At 42.1% G+C, this 24,378-nt stretch overlaps 1 protein-coding gene across 1 annotated transcript in view; it reads left to right on the top strand.

The window, feature by feature from the left end:
• Positions 1 to 310: 310 nt before the first annotated feature.
• Positions 311 to 24,378, top strand: part of fto (FTO alpha-ketoglutarate dependent dioxygenase) — a 170,338-nt gene continuing 146,270 nt past the window's right edge. The window contains exon 1 of the transcript XR_005203673.1: positions 311 to 515. The gene's annotated coding sequence lies outside the window, so the exon portion shown is untranslated. The remainder of the gene's footprint in view (positions 516 to 24,378) is intronic.

Here is a 24,378-nt window from a genome sequence, read left to right on the forward strand (position 1 = left end):
ATACGTCAAAAACAAACGTAATCTGGCAGAAGATATGTTTCCCTTGAAACTTTATTGACAATGCATTTTCGTTGTATGGGAACGTTATTTTTAGGACACCAGGCTGCACTACCAGTATGTGGCTCCTTTTTGACAAAGGACATGAGCTAATAAATGTTCTGCTATGCTTTTGATGTGACTTCCGATTTCCCGTTTCATGCCGTGCTCTTGTGTCGAGCAGCTGGGCAAAAGAGTTGATGTGGAGGAGGTTGTAGCTGGCCCTTAATTCCTTCCATCCCTCCGGCCAGTAGTGTAGCCTCCATCGTCCTGGAGAAGAAGAGAAAGAGCTGGAGGAAGTAACACCTGGTTCCCCGGAGCCCCGTTTGAGGCCCCTACAGGGATAGCACATGCAATGCCACTCGGAGCGGCCCTTGCGGCGCTCAGCTGCACCATGAAAGATGTTTAAGTAACCAGAACAACAGCTGAGCAGATGATCTGAGGCAAGAGGCACTTAGCAATGACATTTAAACATCGAGGTGAGAGTTGGGGGAACATGGGAAAATGTGTGTGTGCGTGTCTGTGAGTGAGAAGAATGTGTTTTAATTGCGTGTGAAGGCTAGAAGGGTGAAACCAGGTAACCTGTCACTAATAAATCTTTGTATATTAACACATGCTGTACAGACAGCCTATCTTTCTCTGGCTGTTGCTGTAAAACTATCAGCCACAAGAAGAAAAAGTCCAGCCAACACGAAACACATATGACACGCAAGTTGAAATATTTGATCAGGAAGGTCGTACCATCACACACACACACACACACACACACATGCGAGCAACGCTGGACTTGGCGCATCAACTTCACAGGCCCGTGTTCCTCTCCCACTACGTTTAAAGTGGAACCACACAGGGTTGCACATCTGGAGGCGCTGCCGCAGAGGGCCGCGGTCCCCTCCTCCTTCTCCTCCTCCTCCTCCTGCACGGTCCTCATCATCCTCAACCCCATTATAAATCCCATCTCGCTGTGTCCGTAATTATTCCACACATGCTTATGCAACAAAGCAGTAGCCAAGCCAAATGACAAACAGGCCCGAGCTATGAATTAAGACTTATTCCTTACTTTAATGGCTTGCACTCTCATAATGTTTGCCACTAATTCTGCGCTGCAAAAAGTGGCAACAGTGCACTTTTTTTTCTCTCCCGTGCGTCGCTCTTATTAACACTTAACGTATCTAAGCAACAAAGCAAATATGGTTCGTGTGTTGAGATTGCAAAAAAGTTTCCCCTTTTTAAACCATTTTTCTGTAAAGGGGATTAAATGATCCAACAAAGACACAGTTGCCCAAGCAATATTGTTATGATCAGTGTTGTGAATCTTTATACACAAATCACCAAAATCTCACTTGAGACTAGCGTTTGAAAACCAGCCAACAGAAAAACATTTCTCCATGAGTGGCACTATAAATCCATATCAAGTGTCAAGCACTTTCTCAATTATGTTCAATTACAGAGCGCCACATAAATCCTCCAAATCTCTCTATTATAACAGTTCTGTTCTTGTCATGACGTAATGCTGTAAAAGAGAATTTCCCCCGTCAAATGAGCCCTTTCTCATAGTCTCTCCTGTCCACGATCAAACCACTTGACAATCAGCACCACTTTACCTCTTTATTCCAAGGACCTGACATCTGAGAGAGCAGAATGAACGGGACAAGGAGAGCAGAGCAGAGGAGTTCATCCCCAGCCCGAGGCTTGTCGCTCAGCCGTACCCAGCACTCACTTAATCAGGCAGGCATGTGGCATGGTGTGGCGACTGCTTGGGTGCATAAGTACATGTCTTGTGGTTTACGCTGGTTTAAGACAGGATGGATGTGGCACTAGTGGCAGCCTGTCTCAACTTGTTCCTGGTATGTTTGTTTTGACAGTCTGCTAAGACCCCATGGGCAGGCCCTCGTCGCCCCGGCTGATCCAAAAACATAATACATTTGGTTTTTCGGATACAGAAATAGAAGCCACATTATCCTTCAAATATGGAAAGCTGTTGCCCAGAGAAACGTATAAAAAAAAGTCATTTAATTTGGATTTATTTTATTATTTTTATCCCCCTTGCCTTCTGGCTTTTTTAGAATAGAACGGAAATACTCAGACTAGCACACCATATGTATGAGCATTAATCAAATGTTCCTGGGCCTTGCCTTTAGTGCCCAATTCACAATATAACAAATGTTCCTCCAAGCAGCACATCTGTAGAGGATGTCAATAAAGGACTTTGAAATGTACACCAACGCCAACACTCGGCAGACAAGAAAAGGGCGCTTTGAAACAGTTCCCATCGGAGGTGCTCGCTGAAAGGAAGACCAGCGGTGCTATTGAAAAGATGTCAGTTTCCCCCAACTTTTTTCTATATGTAAATCCACGTTCCCCACGGGTTCCCGTTTCTCAGCGAGGTATCTATATATGGAGCCACTTTATTACGGACAAATCCTCTTTAATGTTCTTGTCGGTGGAGGAACAGCTGGAGCGGAGATAAAAATGAGGAAGCAATCTGCACCAGCTGTTGAAGTATTAATACAAAAATTAACTACTGTGTGTTGGTTAATTGCTTTCTGTTTAATGTGCTTTCAAAAGCCTTGATTCCTCTTTTCTGTTACACAATCGCAACTGCGGCGGGATATCAAGAGGCCTGTGAAATTAAAGATTCCATTTAAAGGAGCAGCCCACCTCCTCCCCCCCATTCTTCTCACGGCTCAGCGGTCATAATGGACTCATGTGTTGAATAACCAAACTGGTCACATTAGACACCTGCTACTGTGGTCTTGGTAGGCACAGATAGGGAACTCTTTTAGCAAACACAAGCGCCGCTCATCCGTCAAGAGCTCATGCAAACATTTCCATAAGTGAGACTGTAAGTTTATCACACTCCGCTCTTGTCCCATTCCGGCAATCACACGCCCACGCAACCGGCTGAGTGACGACGAGCCGTTTCAAACAGCACAGCTGGTATACTCGCTTTAAACTGCCATGCGTTTTATTTGCGTTATTATCTGTTGCCACCTCACTCCTCAGATCCACGCTGACGGAGGCCACATGGAAGCAGTTAAGAACGACGTGTCCCTTTACAGAAAACAAAGAGAATTTTTTTTCCTTCTCTCAAGGAGTCACAGCTCTCCTCCTCCTCTGGGGCCCATACATGCACGGGTCGTGTCTCCAGCACATTTAATTCCATGCTGTAAAAACATTAATCAGAGCCAGATGAAGTGGGAAGAATTCTAAGACATTATGTTTTTATGGATAATTTGAGGTTATTTATGCAGGATAAATAAGAAAATAACGAGCCCCAGACAGCAACACAGAGGACACTGGTTGCTGTTTGGACATTCATTCGCTGCAATTACTCCACTCCAGAGCACTAATCTTTATAAACCCTATAAACCCTATAAACTCCATAAACCCTAGATATACACTGTAGATACAGTAGATAGATATATAGATAGATAGATATAGATAGACAGATAGATAGATAGTAAAGTAAGCTTGACACTAGAAATTGTTTCCATTGTTGTCCATTAGATGGCTTACTTGTACTACAAACTCCCAGCGTATTGGTGGTGAGGTTGAGGGCTCATAGTTCACGATCAGGCCACGGTCGACATCTTCCAGGAAAACAATGCTGGATAAGAGCGCTGTGTGACATATGAGAGGTCAGAGAGAGGGCTGCCACCGCAGAGCAGGAGCCAAAAGACAGGGAAGGGGGCAAGCCAATTTGACACACATTATTGCTCTCCCTCTCTCACACACACACAGACACACACACACACACACACACTCTAGCACTCACATGTTCACTGTACGCCATACACACAATGTGTGCAGTAGCCTACTGCAATAATCAATAGAGATTGTAAAGCACTGAATTTACAATTGTATTTGTCAAAGAAATCTGGATCTTTAATCATAATACTCATACTCTTTAGTTTATCTTTAAAAAGAAGTGCATTAAAGGTGCTCTATATGATATCCAGAGCATTATTATAGCCGCAATCAACTATTTGCTATGTAAAGATACAGAAGAGTAATGTCTACCTGAGCAGAGAATGAAGTCTCACTCCCTCTGAGTGTGTTGTAATCCGAGCTTCTCTGTGCTTTAATGCAGCCCGTTTGCACGAAAAGGTGCATGAATGTCACGATAATGCGGTTTAGTGTGCGATTAGTACGCCTTTCTTAATTTCCGTACTTAACTAAAAGGCGACTGGTGTTCGAGGCCGATGTTTTGTTTTGTAAGTTATGTTTCTTTTGTCATGTGACGATTGTCAAATGTTTTTTAGTGACGTTTGTGACGTGTTTCCGTAGTTGTGTTACGTTGTTTCCTTACATATTTTAATTAGTTTACTTACTTATATTAAGCCAAACCATGATGTTTTTCCTTAACCTAATTAAGTGGTTTTGTTGCCCGAACCTAAGTTAGTCGTTTTCTAGCCTAAACCTAACGGGTGACAGTTGCGTGGTGTACATGACACACGATGAGACCGGGTTGTTTATTGATGTAGCCGGGCTGGCCGCGCGTGCCTTGTAGTGCATGTTAGTGCATGTTAGTTAGTGCACTGCTTTCATACGACGGTTACAGCTGATAACTACGTCCCGACCAATGGCATCACAGAAGCGTAGCACTCACCCTCCGCTTTCCCCCCAGGTTATCTCTGTCAGCAGTGTTGCCTTTGTTTTCACTGTTAACGCTGTTAGCACTGTTAACTGTGAGCCGCCGGCTCAGCCGTCGCCATGTTGAGAGCCGTGCAGAAGCAATAGAAATGCTCCCAATCTCGCATTTACAGTAGCACCTTTAAGAAGAGTGAAGAATGTGTGTTTAAGCCAGAGCAGTCCTGCAGGACAAATAGAGGAAAGTAGAAGAGCAACGCATGGCTAGTAAAGTGGAAAATTCCCCCCCCTCAAAAAATCAGTTTTGTATGTTCATCCCAGAATGATGATTAAAAAGAGGATAAGATAGAGAGGAATCGTAACCTTATCATACAGCACAAGTTGTATATGGAGAACTCCCCTCCTCCTCCTCTCTGCTTTGATATTGCAAGTGTTGTGAACATGGAGTCTGTATCTCTGTTCCAGCGGCACCACCTCAAACTGTCATTAAAGCGCATGTCCTCAGGTGGAAAATGACTTCTTCTGTGGGGGAGCTTCTCCAATGATAACATGGATTTGCTCTAAAATACGTTGCTTTTCTCGGAGCGTCATGAATAAGTAAACGTCGATGAAAACCCTTTGCATTTCCACTATCATTCCTAATGCTTTTGCTTTTAAGATGCATATTGAGGCATGCATAAAACATCCTCTTTCTCCCCCTCACCTCGCTGCAGCCTCGATGAATGATGGAGGAAACTCACAAAACCGTCTCCGCGGCAAAAAGAAAACAGATGAACAAACAAAACAAGGGAGTCTAAATGTGTCCTAGGCGCAACGCCGAGGCCTAAAATTACACGTCTCTCCCTTCCCATTTAGCCCAGCGTTTCTGTATGAATCGCGGTGGCGTCACTAGAGTTTACTCTGGTTGAATGAACTCCATGTGATCTTTTAATTCATCCAATTGTCGCTGTTGCCCTGGAAAACAGGGCTGTAATTTTGGCCCCGGCATTGATAAGTTTTTCACTCAGCATTGAGAGGATTAAATCAATTATGTTGATTCTGTATTTACTGCTTGCGTGCCCACAGTCGTTTGTAATTAGCTTATTGCTTTTGATCTGATGTAATGTGATGAAATGCCTGGAAGCAGCTCTGGGAGCCCGCTTGGCTGGAGCAACCGGGGTGGGCGCCACTTCCAGGCCCCCACTGGAGCCCATCCGATTGTCCAAGCGTGGGGAGAGGAGGGGACCGGGGCCGACTCGCGTGAGCGGCCGCAGACAGAGAGGCAGGGGGATCGGTGTCAGGACTGGAGGGAGGGACCACCCGCCGAGATGGCCGCATCCTCCAAACCTCATTACCCTCAGAGGCCTTTCCCTCACATGCATGTGTAATTACACCCCGCCCTCGCCCCACCCCACCCCACGCGAAAGCTCCCACAACACCTGATACCGGCAGGTAGAGCGCCACAGGGGGGCCTTTGCAATGATAGGGCTCCAGGGCCCGAGGGCTCGCTTTAGAGTAACTAGCCCTCAACTCTGGCCACCCACATCAATCAAAGACCCCATAACACAGAGACTGATCATCTGTTTTAGAGAGAAAGAGCTGTTTATTCATGGAGAGCTAATTGTTCTACCTTGCCACTGTTCTGCATCCAAGACTGTACTACAAAGCACAAAGGATTTGGATTTGAAATAGTCCAGTATATTTGGACTTGCCTGAAGGATTGGATGTTGCCTGACAGTTTAAGAACAGGGGATCCCTTTCAAGTTAATTCTGTCAACCTTCTGGTAAACAGACGGATGAAGCATTTGGCTTAACTAATACAAGAATGAGCTGGACCTCAGTTAAATGCGGAGTTTCAAGTGCTGCCCATCTTCCCTCAAAGAGGAACGGCTCCAACATGACTTCCATTCAAAACTACCCCGACAGAACCCCTCCCAACGCGCCCCTCTATACCACCCCCTTTCTCTTCCTCTCCCAAACTGGCGAAGCAGACCCATGGTGCACTGCAGACTGTTCTGTTTATGAAAGAGGTCAGGGTGCCACATATGGCCAGCGCGTTAAAATACACACGGCTCCTGCCGCGGCTGCTAAAAATGTATTGCGGCTGTCTGTACATGCAGGAATAAAATAAACTCTGGATGTTTCAGCAAGCAGCGCTGAGAATTTAATGATTGAGTATTTGAAACTATGGTCAGATTTGTACATGAAAAAGGCAGAAAAAAAGAGCACCCGTCTTTAAAAGTCCAAAGATATTGAGTTAGACGTCAGCAATATACAGAGAGTTGTGTTTGACTTGGCAGGAGGGGACGCGCAGATTTGCCCGGGATAAGTGTGTGTCACACGCCATCTGAGAGGATAGCAGGGCCACAGTAAGCCGTAGGAAACCAGCGGTGAAACTAAACACATGCAATGACAGCCACAGGCGGTTGATGTGCGCCAAGGAGTCTTAGCTCCCAAAAGACTGGCCCGAGGGGGGAGAGAGCGGGGCTACTGATAAGTGGAATAAAGAGCAGAGAATATGAATACCTTCCCCTTCAAAGCGAACCATTATGCGCCACTAAATTCTGATTATTTTCAGTGCAATTCTAGTGCTTATTTCTCTTGGCTGTGCGGAGCTCTCCTCTGGCTCTGTAACAGATTTGTGGCCCTGTGTTTCACCTCTCCGGCAAATAGACTCTGTGCTTAATAACTCGGAGGTTGGAGATTACACTGCAGATTGTGTGGGCATTAAGCTTCTCGTGGGTTTTATGAGCGTCTCGCCATCAATAAAGCCTCCTCTGACACCAAAGACAAAATCTCTAACGCCGTGCGCTTCTGCAGGCGCCAGTTAAATGTGAAGAGAAGGTCAAGAAGGGATCGTGGCAATGTCGCTGGGTGTTGCTCTTGTTTTTATGACAATCACGCCTCGAGACTGGGCGCAAACACTTACAAGGTTGCAAGTTTGATTCCAATTCATTCAGCGGAGAGATTCAATGAACAGCTACCTGTTCCAACTGGCTGCCGCTTCCAGCCGCTGTGGTGAGAATTCATATTCCTGATTGCATTCTGTGATTATTAAAGTGCTCTACATTTCATAACAAAATATTAAATCAGTGAAACTCTCCAGACAGCAAAAAAACAGAGGCTCTGATAGTAGGCGCCAGTACGTGTGAACGCGAGTTCAAGAGGGCATCGCTGGGCGCAGCGCTGGGTGTTGCTCTCCGACGCCCTGTCTTTACGAGATCAGGCCTGGTTCTGGGTAAATCTGCTGTGACCTGCGGCAGGAAGACTGCGTCCACCTCTCAGCTCTGTGATCCTTTCTTACACCTAGCAGTTGTGGGTAATAACCAACCATAATTCCATCTCCTGCTGGGCAATGAAAAAGCCTCCCCCGCTGCTCTTTGGTTTTTTCCAGTTGCAGGGTCATGCGCTAGCAAAGCATTGTGGGGAAGAGACGGGTGACCGAGGTGGAGGAGGAGGAGGAGGAGGGGGGAGGAAGGAGTGTGGGTTGGGGGGTTGGCCATAAAAAAAGAGAGAGAATAAAAACATGTGTAATGAGAAAACATGTGGTGTGTAACTATTGGAAGTCATCAACAACAGAAAATAATAATTAAAGTGCAGGATGAAGAGAGAAAAAAAACTGAAGCTGTCTTTTCGTGGCTGGGAGACCACTGTCATCATGTCTCAGGAATTAGGCAAACATATGCTGGTCTGCTGCTGTTGAAACCGAGGCGCCTCGCTCAGGCTGCGGTTTGGGAACATGAAAGGCTTTGTGGGATGAGCAGGAGGACTGGCCCTAATTCAGGGCCTCATTGCCAAGGAAGCTGGCAGCAAACTCCGATTGTGGGACAGGGAAAGGAATTTGGTTACATATTCCAGCGAGGACCGCAGCTCCAAACAAACCGAAGCAACAGGCTGCTGAGCAAACCGTTCTGTCCGCATTCAAACCCCCCCCCCCTCTCGCTCGCTGCTGCTGCTGTAGCGAGGGACTCGCTCCCACCTGACTGAACCCCAGAGGAGGCTGAGGAGGGCGAACACGGGGAACAGGAATGTGGAAGGTCAGGCCCAAAGTTGAACTACTTCCCTGCTGAGATCCAGTCCCATGCTGGGCTGAGGATGCTGGCAGCAAACTCTCTCTTATTTGGACTGAGTGTTTGGAAAACAAAGCAGGCTTTGTGTTGCTTTATTGCAGCCAATTAAACTCAATATCTATCTTCAAGAGGATGCACTAAAGGTCAACCTGAGATGTGCATGGGAAACAGAGAACAGTTAACAGGTCTCAATAATCCCCACTACACTGGGTTAAACGCAGGGTGCCTTCCACTGTAACCTGATCAACTTAGCAAATTGGATAAAACTCTTTTTTGCCTCTATCTTTTCACAGCCATATCAATGTATATCCACGGGGCGAGCCCATCTTGATTGCTTTCCAGAAGAGAGACGTTTTCTGGCGTTTTCAGACAGGCAGGGATTAGATTAATCATGTCTCCGTTCAGGGTACATATGATTATGGTTGACTGTTTACAAGTTTTCTCAGATGTGCTCCCCATGCCAGGACATGGTGGTAGAGAGCTCAAGAGCCTGAAAGTCATTCACGCATGCGGTGGTCTTGTTTTAAACCGAGCTTCAGTGAAAAAAAAAAAAAAATCATTCACTTTTCGACAGCGGAAAACACAGATGTGAGGCAACATTGGATTTGCACCTCCTCGTTAGCATTTATTTAACTTCTTCTTGGAGTTCCAGCTGGTTGAGTATGTGAAGTATGCAAAAGTGATTTATTGCAGTTCAATTGTGTTGATGCCGTTAACTCCGAGCAGGTCGGCACAAAATGCAAAATGAATTACTTGCATTTATTTGTTTTTCAAGTAGTAGTTTGAAGTGTCACTGTCAGTATCATGCCCAACCAGTGGGAGGCAGCACAGACTGGAGGATAATAGCATTTGCAGCACACACACTTGCGTGCATGTATACACAAAAGGGTGAGTCACTGGAGTGGTTGAAGGTGACCAGATCACACATCTGGGGTGCAGACCCGAATGGCCGGTGGCAGAGGAGAGGACCGGGATCAGTGGCCAGAGAGGAGCGGTGACATGTGGCACGCAGAGGGGGAGAGCAGACCGCGTTCAGTTTCTGTCTGTAATCCTCCGCCCGGGAGAAATGTTTGGTTATGGTTAAAGGCACTGTTGTCCCACATTTTCATCCACTTCTAATTACGACATAGCTGAGGCTCAGTGGCAGCCAGCGTAACTGTTGTTGTTGTTGTTGTTGCTGCTGTTTGTTGACATTACACAGCTCTCCCCCCCCCCCACACAACACGCTTGTCACACGCACACTCGTCCAGACGCGTACAATCAAGACCAAGTCATTCGCACCCGTGTTGCATGTGCACAATATACACACACACACACACACATATGCTACAGGCAGGTTTTTTACACCCACACACACAAAGTTCACACACATCTTTCCACAAAAGCGATCAACATATTTGAGCGGTAACCGTCGCCGAGCCCCGATATAGACACACAAATCTGTTCGGTGCCACTGGGAGATTAGTACAACCACACTGAAAAACCAAAAAACACCATGTAGACATTTTGGTGGAGCGGATATCACAACTTGTACATATGTGAGAGAAAATTCAGCGCGGTGAAAGGACAAGTGAGTCACTTATATGCCACATGCTAACAGTACAATACAAATGAGTTACCACTAGCTAATAGGTGCCAGATACGGAGTAAACCGAAATGGTTTAGCGTGATAATTTAACAATATTACAGCTGCCAAATGTGGAAATGATCTTTATTATTCCTGGGAAAAAAGAAACTTTCCTTAAAAATAGGATCAGTAACATGTAAAACACATCAACAAAGGGTGCGACCAGCAAAAGATAAAGCAGGTGATACACATAAACACAAAGATATTGTACATTTTAATTTAAAGTATTATGATATCTTAAAGGTGCAGTGTGTAGGATCTATAGCGGTGAGGTTCCAGATTGCAACCAACTGAAGCTTCTCCGGTCTGCCAAACGTATAGGAGCAAATGTGAAAACACAAATGGCCCTATCTAGAGCCAGTGTTTGGTTTGTTTGTTTTGGGCTACTGTAGAAACATGGCAGACGGCTCCAAAGAGAAACAAAGTCCAGCCCCTTCAAAAAAATATATAAATAATGTCTCTCATCATTGACTACCGTACATATTTTTTTCGGAAATAAAGTCCCATGGCGTCCACCGAAAGGAGAGGGACTTGACCTTTCTATGAAGAGGACCCGCTCTGTATGTAGATATAAACAACTCATTCTAAGGTAACAACAACACAATGATTCTTATTTTTAGGTGATTATACACTGAAGAAAACATACCTATTAATATTATATTCCATTTCTGCCAATAGATCCCACTAAATGCAACACACTGTACCTTTAAGCAACCTGAAGATTTCTCAAGAAATTACAGGTTTTAAAAAGCTGGTTAATTCACGTAACATTTACCTGAATGATTTATGCAAAAGACAAACATATTAGCTGAAATTAACATTTGTTTTTTTTTGTTGCAAATGAAATAGACTTAGAAACTGTCTACCCTACACATTCGGATAACACACATCATGAATAACATGTAGATGTCTTGATGACGCTGACACATATCAGGACCAAAGCAACAGCTGCAAGTCTGTCTAAATACATACTGTACCAGTATACACGCCACAATTTCTCAGTCTGTAATTTAATGTTTGCAATTAAAAACTCCTGTGCTGCCTGCCTCTCAGAGCGCGTAATTTACTGAATCAACGCCTTTAAATCAAGCGTTTCCTTCTGTGACAGACTTGTGTCTCCCCGAGGAATTTGCCATTCCAAACCGCAGTCTGCAGATCCCCACGTTGTTTTCACTCCCAATCACACGCTTTATCTCCAATTGCTGACTAATTACCAAGAGCTAAGGGTTATGGGAAAGGCCCCAAAATGGCAGTCTGATGTTTTTGTGGTTCAGCATTTGGATTGCATGCTTTTCTGGTGCTTTTTTTTTAATTGTCTGTCGATTTACAGTGTGTGAAACTGGGGTCAGATGTGAGATAGGTCGAAATAGGGACAACTTTTTTTTTATATCAGAGAGAACGTTGAATTTTGCACAAGCAATGAACATATACAAAGTGTGCATGTACAAAAATACATCAAATTGAAGAAATACATATTTATCGGATACAACTTTTCTGTTCTATACCTGCAGGGTACAACAACTTTGCAAGACATGTGACACAGAGCTTGTTAGCAGAGCAAAAGTCATTCCCATTAAGCCGTATGTCATCGGTAGGGGCAGACATATAATTAAATCATTTATATAAATGAAATAAAGACAGATTAACTACCAAAAACGAATAAAATAAATTCACCACCAGTCTAACAACATACTGTTTGTTTGGGCGTGAATTTGAGCCTTGTGGGCCAGATTGCACCTTTAGCATGGCTCTTAGACTTTACATTAGTGTAAATTGAGACTAAATATAGCATATAGCATCAGTTCTTCCCAAGAATTTGATTCCTGGCCGGGTGGAAAAGCTTCTGAAACAAAGAAACGCTAAAACTCTCCATTGAAATCTTCAAAAATGAAATTGTCGGTTGGAACATCCTCAAGGCGCAGTACCACTTTTTTTAGCAGTGAGGGAAACTCCACGGCGAAGTGAAGCATCATTGCTCGGCACTTTATCAATCATATTTTTTTCCCTCTGTGATCTGAGATGCCGTGGATGAAGTAATCTGACGACACGCCATGCCGCCGTTGATGTGCGTGCGAAACACCTGAGGTGACTGACTCATATAGAGGCACTGTGCAGTGTGACATGTACGATTCTCCGGAGAGGAAGAAAAGGGGGGCGCTTAATGCCTCTGTTCATGATGAAGCAGCGAATTATGGAGACAGGGTGTGTCATCTCATTCTCTGCTCCTTTCATCATAATCTCCCCCACTACGTTCAGAGGAAAAAAAGCCCACTGGAGGCCATTAGCCCAGAACATCACACAGAGATCTACCTATGGCCTATTTCAACAGTTCACTATACACACAGCTTATAGATTAACAGCCACCGTCTTAAAGATGGAGTGTAAAGGAAGTCAAATGTACAGCAGTGGAAGTAACTGCGTGTCTATGTACATGTGTGTTTCTGACCGCTCTAACAGGAGTGTCACCTGCCGTGCAGCTGTTATTTAGTGCGCCAACTGACGACAGACATGTTGCATACACGGACGCACACACTCAAATGCTAAAAGCACACCAAATAGTTGTTGCACGATCTGGAAATATTTGTGCATCATATCCATTAACTACAAGTTCAGATGAATTTAAAACTCTTTACTGTAAATGGAAAAAAAATAAAATAATAATAATTTAATGTGAAGTCCACCTGAAATGGGAATTTGAACTCTATTCTGGTCTGTTTTTAGAAACATTAAAATTTTAAAAATGTTGTGTTGATGACTGGTTTTAAAAAAATTAAGGTTTATACTAAAATGTTATAAAACAGATTTTGTTTGCCGCTAAAATTTCAGTTTTGCCTTAATCATACAACTGCAGAGAATAAGTATTTAGATCCTTTACTTAAAGCTAGGGTTGGTAATCTTCTTCAATTGTTTTGTTATATTTGTTGAAATTTCATTACATCCCGACAGCAATCGATAAATCAAATGCTCTGACAAAAAAAAGAAATAAATCTGATATCAGTGGCTGACGCAGGACTTTAATAAGCCCGTCCAATCATTTCATTTGGACCGAATGTAATGATTGGACGGACTACCTGCCGGCCTGCGTGCACTGTGTCCGTGCACTCTTTGCTTGTCACCAGTCTTCCACAAGCTGCTAGCTCGACAGCTGTGAGTACTAACAATAGCCTTGTTCATTGTTTACATTCATAATGATAATTTGGGGGGAGTGGCATTGGGGGAGGCCTGAAGCGACAGACTGTCAGTGTTGTCGACTTGGTGACTTTCTCACTAGATTCAGGGACTTTTGGAGCAAGTGCTGCTCGCTACTTTCATTGAAAAAGAGTTGGCAAGAGTTTTCGGTCGGATAATTTTTTTAATTTAGCATACTCTCGCTAGCTTCTCAAGATTACCAACCATAGCTTTAAGTACAAGTATCACTACCACAGTGTAGAAATACTCCATTAAAAGTACACTATTTCACTTAAGAAATATTACAGAGGTATTATCAGCAAAATTAGAGTATGAAAAGTAAAAGTTCTCCTCATGCAGTGTTATAGTACTGGATATTATATTGTTGGATTATCATTATTGATGCTTCAATATGTGAACAGCGTTTAACTATTAGATGTCAAGATGGAACTAATTTGAACTAGATTCTGTTGGGCTGTTTAATCTAGAAACACTGAAACATATGTTATAAACTTGTCTTGTGTTTTAAATGTAAAAAAAAAATCTGCAATAAAAGTAGTAACTTTGTGTGCCAGGTAAATGTAGTGGAGTACAACTATAAATTGGCATACTGAAAATACTCAAATAGTGTACCTCAGAATTGTTGTGAAGTACAGTACTTGAGTAAATGTATGCCATATAGTAAACCTAATGTTTCCCCCTTTTTTTGTGTGGAAGTACCCTTATCAGTGAGCTGAGCCTGAATCTTGGCCTCCGTCCATTACAACAAAATTGTTGCCTGCTTTTAACATAATTACATTTCTGTTGCTTTGATTCCAGTCCGAAGTAATAAAACACTTCTAACCCAAACCTCAAAATCTATCCACAAGTACAATTAAAGTTAAAAGTGCAGTTGTTTTATGATAAGAGCTGCAGGGTCTGAAGCCACCAAGCCCTACCACCTGCTTCTGATTGGCTAGTGGCATGTTATTTTCCCCTCGCACATACCCCAGCATGCACTGGGGTTTATTTATTAGGAATAAAAAAAAGGAGTCACTAATCTGTGTTCGGTTCAGACAGCGGGCTCCCCCTACACACTCGCTCACACACACACATCTGCGTACCAGCTGAGCAGGGAGCAGTCCCACTGTTAGGCTTTCACATATCAAAGAGCCTGGGGTGCTTTGGCACTGCCGGGGTAGTTGTCCTTTTTTACAAAAGACAAACAAGCAAAGAGCTCGGGATGCGGTCCAGAGACGCCTTTGACACGCTGTTGAAATGGGGACTTGGCTCCGTGACATATATGATCTACATGTGTAAAAAAGCTGTGGTGCTTTATTTTTGCCAGTTGCTTGTCCTCAGCCTATAGCGAGGCACGCCACATTCTTTATTAATCTGCCCTAACCATATACCACAAAACAACATAATTTGCAGAATTGTTCAATGGCTTCAAACTTCGGCTGGAGGCTGCTCTTTCTGTCAGAGGTGCATGGAAAGTATTACCTCTAGGTGTGTGGTACTCTCTGTGATGAATGGTACACAGATTTCCAGAGGTCAGGATGTTAGTCTGACACTGTGACATCACCAAAACATCAGCAATTACACACAGCGCGGTGGATCTGTCTCAGAGAGATGATCAACTGACAGGCATTATGAATTATCCTCAGAAACTCCCTACGAGACCAATGTTCCCAAAACAGCTAATCGTTATTTATCGTATTTCCGCAGTGGGATCAGTTATTGATGATGGTAATAATGAGAACAAGAACACGGAGTGGGATGATGAAGATGACAGCAATCCATGTGTGTCTTACAATGACATAGCGAGACATCATATTCAACACGTAGGAACAAATCACAGAGGTCCGACCCATGTACCGCAGCACAAATACAGAACACTATATTTTCAGCAAATGGAAACAAGGCCTATTTGGGATCAAAGCATCTAATGGGTTCTGGATAACCAGAAGCTGCTGTCAGTTTCTGGCCAAAGCAAACAGACATGCAAACACATGTGGCACTGCGTCCAGAAGATTTTCAATACTGCTCAGAGAATTATTGCTACATTACTACGAATCTGAGTCCCCGTCTTTCACGAACATATAACGACGGCAAGGGACGTCTCGGTTCGGGACATTTAACTGAATGGAAAAATGACTTGACCGAGTGTAACTAGGGGGTTGTTGCAGTTGAAACATTTTTATTGCTGAATGAAAACATTTCATCTATTTTGTGGTGATGATAGATACCCTTACCAAAAAAGAAGTTTATTAAAGTGCGCTAGTAAACTTCTTTTAAACTTGAAATAAGAGATAGACTTTCAGTTTACTTTTTATGTACTTATCAGAGATATACTTAACAAAAGTATATCCCCGTATATTGGCAAGAATCTGGCGATACGATACATATCATGATACATAGGTTACGATTAAATATATTGCGATTTTTTTAATCTAGTGTTAGGAAAACTGTCATAGTATAAAGAACACACTGCCATATGCATAAAATCTGAACTTTTTTATGCAATCAGAACAGTTGGATCTGCATTTGCATTTATAACATTCCCTGTAATATCCAACATCATAGCACTACTCTGAGAGCGCACATACACTGAGAGGGTGCATCTTTTTGCCAATGAAATAAAGTACTGACTGAGTTAATCTTTGCATGTAAACTAAACTGAGAATCGATACAGTATCACAAATTATAATACTGGGATATTCTATTTTTCCGCTATTTTCTTACACCCCTAGTGCTTATGGTGACAGATAATGGCTGTTTAATGGCCAGATAACTAAAAGACAGACTTTATGTTACACCCTTTTCTACCAAATTCTCAATTTAAACCCTTTGAGGGTGGGCTGGAGAGAGGAGTGTAAACTGTCCAAATGTATGTCCCAACCTGCCATTCAGTTGACTGTACAGTAATCAGACGTGAAGGCGGCCTCCGAGAGAATGTCAAAAGCTCTGTATATGGGAATTTGGGTGTGATTTAAACTTTTCAGCCAGTGTTAAATGTACCTGTCACCATCGGCACGCTCCGTAATGTCAGCTAATTTGGAAATGAGGAGAAATGTGCGTGGATAAATAAACACGCTTCAGTGTTCATGTCAGTGGTCAGACTGGTGGGTTTGGGTATACAGTTTGGGGCTGTCAGATGAATTCTTGATCACTTGCCAAACTTGAATCAGTTTCACATTCATCAGCGTTCACTTTTAACATTTATTAGTAACAGATTAACCCAATGAATGTGTGTGTGGCATCAATGAAAATAGCAGAATATAGAAAATTTGGGGGATTTTGTTTTTGATTTGAGCATCAAAAGACCCCTGACTGTTATTTTCCTAAAGTACTACCAATATACATCCTGAGTGGTGTACTAACAATCACTGTCGTATGTGCGCCGTATGTGCGTCCTCTACTGAATTCACCGGCTGGTCACACAACAAGACCTAAACATGGTAACACTGACTCAAGGGGAAAACATGCACATTAAAGACCAGAAAAGCCCTAGTAAAAAAAAGCCTCTAATGTAAAACAGTCCCCATCAAAGAGCTCCCTCCCAATATTTGTTGAACTCTTAAATATAATATTAATGCCATTTCAGCCATTGTTCGTTCACTCGGGCTGCGTTTGATCTGCGGCGCTGCTATAACTCCGGGGTAATAGGAGCGCTAATGAGAGGAGTTGGCACTTTATAAACACTGTCAAGAGCAGGTGGAGCGAGGGGTCACACTGGGCCATCGTGTCCACCTCAGCTGGTCCCATTCAGAACGACTTATTTTCTTAGATCATGGAGTAGTTTGACAAATCAGCATATTTCAGACAGACGTCTTTGTTAAAAGTTAAGTCCGGTCCTGGCTGATTGTATCACGCTGAACAAATGTGCGATTAATCTGCAGCGTGGTGCTGAGCGATAGGACGCAGGCCTCTGCAGGAAACAGGTCATCTCTGCCTCCACAAAAGATATTCCCTCCCGATGGTGCGCGAGGCGAGGACACACACAGAGGATGTATGCTTCCGTACAGACTTTTATAACGCCTTTCAGCCTGACATTGTGCGTGAGATTTAAAAAGGGGCTCTTTTGTATGTCCAAACCTCACTTTTAATGGGTTTCTTATAAAAGTGCTCAGTGATCATGGTATTCAGATCACAGCAATAGCAAAGCGCTTCCTCGTTTTCGGTGTCTGGAAGTGATCCCGGGCGAGGAGGTGTACCACATCTTAGACTTAAGGCTGCACGCGCTTTCTGTTCGCTAACCAAAGGGCTCCTTCCTGTGGTGCTATACACTCATTTATTGAGGCTTAATCAACATGTATTCAACGGTGTATGTACGATTTTGAGCCATTTTAAAGGCCCCTCTGTGCATTTTAAGCCTCGGTCACGGGGTTGCAAGGTTTTTAACGATATTCCAGCTAAGGGCGAGAGGCAATAAATAACTTCTGTCCCTGAAGGGCTTTCAGTGTGGCAAGAAACAATTCTTTTCACTGAGGATTAATAGTTATATTAGCTAGACAGCAGGTGCTACTCAGGTCTGGCACTTCTGTCCCTGTAGGACCACAAACTGAAGTTTGAGATAATTTGCAGCACTGATCCAGTCTGGGCCTCGCTGTTAACGACCCTGATTAGTCAAACACAGTCACAGGTATGATACTGCGGAAATGTAAAAAGAAAGCAACTTGTTTTAACTGGTCAAAAGCAGCATGCATTGACCACAACAATACTGGCATCATTCTGCATTATACTGGCAGAAAACACACCAATCAATGATGATTATATTCATGTGATTTGAGTTTCATTTTGATTCTATTCTGTCATAAAAAAACATACACATAACGCACATATCCAAATATTAACAAAACAAGAAAGATCAAATGCACAGATTCTATCCAACATGGAACATCAAACAAGCTGTAAATAGCATGTAACATAAAAAGGTGTTAAGCATGAAACCTGAGCGTGACACAAAAAAAGTAGCCATTAGTATAACTTCTTTCCAAGCTGAGACCCAAATCATGATAACAGCAAACATTACCGTGCCTCTGCTAAATTGTGACAAGACAATTTAATTATTGCAAATACTCATTTATAAATTGTGCATATTTACTTAAATATTAATTTCTTTTTCCCACCTTTCCTCGTTCAATTAAAACACTTTTTTCCTCCGCCAAGGTTTGTCAGTAGGATTACAGAAAAACTACAGGCCCAATTTTCATGAAACTTGGTAGAAGGGTAGCATGGGCCAAACAAGAACCCATTACATTTTGAAGCGGATCTGAATCACGGGGCGGCTACACAAATCATGTTTTACTTTTGTTAACATCTCAAGATAGGGCATCAGGCCTTGCAGGGCGGAGGTCTGCGCTCTCAGAGTGCCCTTCTAGTTTACACCTGTTTTTGGGAGATTCTGACGTCTTCAGGTAAACTTATTGAAGCTGACCCCCACACATTGAAAGGATTTAGATCCAAATCAACCATATCTGTGATTTTTAACTGAACATTGACTATGCTTGTTGCTCAAACACCTGTTAATAGTCTGGTGCATGACCATTTAGGCATTTATACACATGACTTGCTGCTAAATACTTAATGATTTAAAATGTCCTATACTCAAAGGTGCACTATACGATATCCAGAGCATTGGTTTAGCAGCAAACAACTATTAGCTATGTAAAGATATAGAGGAGTAATGTCGGGCCGGCCGCTCGTGCCTTTTAGTGCATGTTAGTGCATGTGAGTGTGCCCCATTGGCTAGCTCTCAGCTACCACTCTGAACTGCAATTACAGCTGATAACCCCGTCCTGACCAACGGCGCCGTTGCAGAAGCCCTCCGGTTCCCTCCCAGGTTAACACTGTTAGCTCTGTCAGAATTGTTTCCGTAGTTTTCACTGCTAGCACCGTTAACTGCAAGCCGCCAGCTCTGCCGTTGCCATGTTGAGAGCCGTGTCGAGGCAATAAAAGTGCTCCCAGTCTCGCATTTAGCACCTTTAAATGGGCTCTTCTTTGCAACCAAAAATATAACGTATCATCTTGTTTTGTACAATATGTTGCATAGAAAGACCAAGGTAATTAAATTTATATGTGGTGTCACAGTTAGATTAAAGACTGTCGTGATTCAAAGAGGCAACTCTCCTCTAACTCAGAATGCCTATTCTCAACTTTTCGCCTTTAACACATTTTGCACGTGTTAATATAACACAAGTACCAGGACCATCAGTGGATACATTATATGTGTCTCCAGTGAGAAATGAACAGGAGAAACTTGGGACAATTCCCAAAATCTGTCAAAATCTACCCACTTAGCTACGCACAGGACTTTTAATCTTCTCCATCACTATTGTAGTGCCACTTTTTATGTCCTGTAACTAATAGGCCACCGGGTGTGAGCCACACAGGTACCCTGGTGCTACAAAGAGACTCTACAGGAGTGATGTGGGGGTGCTTCAAAGAAACAAGGCGAAGACGGCGGAGTACATGGAATGGAAAGAGTCAGCAAGAAAAGAAAACCCCTCTTCTGAACGAGGACATAATCGTTTGGAGGAACCTAAATAATACATTTCAGGTTTTGATATAACTATTACTGCCTGCGAAAAGCCCTTTGATGTTAATTGAAACCACTGGGCAGCAATCTGCTTTATAGGACTGACAAATAACAGTTTCCTATGGGCTAAGCATTGAAGGTTAGAAAGCACATACTTTCTCCATATGCTCATTCGATATAAATAAAAATCTAAAAAAGAGCTTGTCTTCGAGGAGGCAGCACATTACGCTGAGGATGGTCCCTGGCCGAAGTTGTGGTGAGGAAAAATGTTGTTTACGGCTCTTTATGGTACCTTCACCAGAGGTCCCGTGCGGTACAGGACAAAGCTTGACTGTATTGTTTTCAGTTTTCCCAGTAGTTTACTTCCCCTCTTTCATACAGAAACCACAGCTTAACTTGATAAAGTAATAATAAAATCTAGGTGGCCCAACAAGAACTCCTGCATCGGAAAGATATTATTATTCACAAAGAGGCCTGTCTCTTGTATTTCTGATTTCTCAGGTCATACAATAGTTTGAAGCATGCGGGGGAGAGATGATTGCAGGGCTGTGGGCTCTGGTTTTAATACAGACATAACACAATGGTCTCTGTCTTCCTTTACTGTGCTTTAGTACGTTCTGGCACCGTACGCTTCTCATCTTTTATTCTTCACCAGCCTTTTTTTAGACGCTCATTATATCACAAAAAAGGAGCCTTGTCAAAGGGTCACCCGGATCTGATGCAATGCACAATAACAGAAAACATACCTCCATCGTGAGCGCAAACACATTGGCCAGACCAGTAGAGGGTTCTATAGGATGATAGAAGAAGTTCAAAGTGATTTTTTTTCCACCTCCATCCCATATGATACCACATTAGAGTGTGAACAGGGTTGACCTTGCTGTATGCTGAACCCCACAGGTCGGACATGAGAGGAGAGGTGCCTGTTTTAGAGCCTGATTCGCTGTAGGACAAATGACAGGCATTGTTGAAGAAGGTAATTGGCTTGTCTCCATGTAAAGAGCCTGTACGTTATTTGATTGTTAACAGAGCCTCGTTTCTGACCAGCGAGCGAAAAAAAGATCCACAGAACTTTCTCCTCTTTGACATGTTCCCCATCATGATGACTGACAGTGAGAACACATGAATGATAGTTGGGCGTGTAGCCGACAGTAACATACTGTAATGATGGATTGTGTTTAAGGTTTGAATGGAGTGGTGTGGATTTAAAGGAACAGGGTGTCACATTTCAGGGGATCTACTAGCAGAAATTCAATATAATATTCATATGTTTTCATTAGTGTATAATCACCTGAAACTAAGAATCGTTGTGTTTTCGTCAGAAAGAGCCCTACACAGGGAGCGGGCAAAGAGTATAGAAGCAAAGAGACAAAACTGTTTTTTTGACAACAGCCGCTGCCGCCATTTTGGACTGAAAGCGCTTATTATATTTAGAATATTTTATTGTTCAATGCAGACCATTTCGGTAGAATATGACAATTGAATATAAAATATTTTGATTACTTTTGCACGGCACTGTTTTGGTGGACGTTTTACTGGCGTCTGGCAGTTGCTTTCAGTCCAAAATGGTGGAAGAGTAGCTTTGCTGCTAGGCGCTGATGTTGCAATGGAATGAACATTCGACTTTCACTTCTTGGTAATAATACGTTCTTTGGAGTGGGTGCTCTTCGCAGAGTCCACCATTTTGGTCTGCCATGTTTCTACAGTAGCCAAGAACAGACAAGACAGCATTCTCTGACACAGCGTTCTCTGACACAGCGTTCTCTGACACAGCGTTCTCTGACACGCTTGTGAAACTGCGGTAACAGTCGCCATCTGACTTCTATTTCTCCTAAAGTAGTGGTATTATGGTAGGAGCGTTACCACGGTTTTGCACTCAGCGGCTCATGTTACCGCAGTCTTGGAAAGGGAACAGTGAGCGGACGGGTGCTCAGTTGGTTGCAATCTGCAACCACACCACTAGGTGCCACTAAATCCTACACACTGTACCTTTAGAAAAAGATTTTGACAGCCAAAAAAACAATAAAATAAATGACAGTAATCTGAAAATAACTAAAATGAATAACTTGGTATTTTGGGAAATAATATATGTTCTTTGTTTTCTTGCTGAGAGTTACAGTAGATGAGAAGATTGATACTGAATGGTATCAAAATGTGTAAATATGACTATAAAGCAATTCGATTTTCTGTCTGATAAATTGCATTACAGTTTTAATAAAACTTATAAGTGCATTAAAATTTATTTTTAAAGCAATGCACCTAATTACGATCAAATCAATTCCCTCAACCCTGGCTCTGAAAGGATTCCTCAAACCCCTGTTACTGAGAACTAAACATGATTTGAATGGTTTATATACTTTGTGAATAATTTAATAGGGCCCACTGTGCACATATGATTCTTCAGCCATGGGGGTTGTGAGGATTTCCACACCATCCCACTGATGGGCCACCAGCGATGGGATTAAAAACCAAGCTACTGCAGGGTTTGTCAGACAAGGTATGTGGCCTGTCTGCCATTAAAGGCCCTATACATTATGTTCACTCAAAGAGCCCCAGATCCGACAGCCAAAAAAAGTCAGAGGAGGAACCCTCTGTTCCTTGAAATGTTAACCATAAAGATGATTGACAGTGGGAATATGTGAATGATAGTTTGACGCATAAAAGGAACACGGTGTAATGATGGATTGGGGTGATGGAGGTTGGATGAAGGCAGATTTTGACATTATAAGATAAAAAAGAAATTATTTACAACATCATAAGGTTTTTTTCCGTGATAGTAGCTCCAGAAAGACACTATAGGCTGACATATGTTAATGTGGAAAAAACCTATACATGCTTGCACATGGATCTAGTTTTCACAAAATGATTCCAAGGATATTTTTCAAACATAGTCTTCCCTTGGAAGACCAGAACAGAGGAGAGGAAATGTAGGTTATAAATAGGAATCAAAAGAACCCCCTCCGTTTATTAGTAAGGGATGCCAGAGACACCGACATCTTTGAAAGTGGGAGAGCTTTTTGAGCATTTTACAAGACAGGTGAAAGAAACATGTGTGTTAAATCATTGTACCCGGCTCACTTGGGTCAGCTCTACCATAAAAGAAAAGAGATTACAAAGGAAACTAATGAAGACACTGATCAAAGTCTGTAATGGTAATATGTAGCAGGTGTTTCAGAACCCAGCAATCCGCCCCTGCACCACCCTCCCACCACCACCATCCATGAAACTCATGTATTTCACATGTGCTTTGATAGAGGAACAATGGACAGAACACATTTCAGCACTATTCAAAACATGTTATGAGCAATGTGGATGAACTCTTGGAGGGTATACTTCAACTGCGGGGTGATACATAAAGGCAGCCACATGGCCGCTGTGCGTTTACGGTGCACTTTCATGATCGGTAGTGAGTTGAAAAAGGGGCTGACGTGGTTGAAGCCCACACCGGCAGAAAGGCACCTGGATTTTGAGATGCATGGAAGAGTTGAAAGAAGGTTGGCGGGACTTGAACTGGAACACGTTCAAAGCATGATTGCTATTTTTACACGTAGTCTAAGATGAAAGTGGAACTGCTTCTGATTACAAAAAGGGGGAAGCATATGGAATATCCATGTTGAAGACCAGGATATCTTAAAGAAAATATTTGACATCAACATCAAAATACTGCTGAACTGCAGCACTACTACCACCAAAAAATAAATAAATAAATGAAGAAATAAATAAATAAATAAATAAATAATAATAATAATAATAATAATAATAATAATAATAAAAGTTGCTTTTGCTTTTACATGTTTTTCTTTTTCATGTCACATCAATTTTAAAGGCTGTAAAACTACTACAAAATACTGCTGAACTGCAGAACTTTTACCATTACCAAAAAATAAATAAATAATAATAATAATAATAATAACAATAATAATAATAATAATAATAATAATAATAATAATAAAAGTTGCTTTTGCTTTTACATGTTTTTCTTTTTCATGTCACATACATTTTAAGGGCTGTAAAACTACTACAAAATACTGCTGAACTGATGTACTACTACCACCAAAAAAATAATAAAATAAGTAAAATAAGTAAAATAAAATAAATAAAATAAAATAAATAAAATAAATAAAATAAATAAAATAAATAAAATAAATAAAATAAAATAAATAAAATAAATAAAATAAATAAATAAACCCTTTTTCTTTAACATATGTTTTTCTACGTCGAAGCCATTTTAAGGGCTGTAAAACTACTACCAAATACTGCTGAACTGCAGTACTACTACCACAAAAGAAATAAGTAAAATAAGTAAAATAAAATTAATAAAATAAATAAAATAAATAAAATAAATAAAATAAATAAAATAAATAAAATAAATAAAATAAATAAAA

This window comes from Sebastes umbrosus, chromosome 2, assembly GCF_015220745.1.
Source record: "Sebastes umbrosus isolate fSebUmb1 chromosome 2, fSebUmb1.pri, whole genome shotgun sequence".
Lineage (NCBI taxonomy): Eukaryota > Metazoa > Chordata > Actinopteri > Perciformes > Sebastidae > Sebastes > Sebastes umbrosus.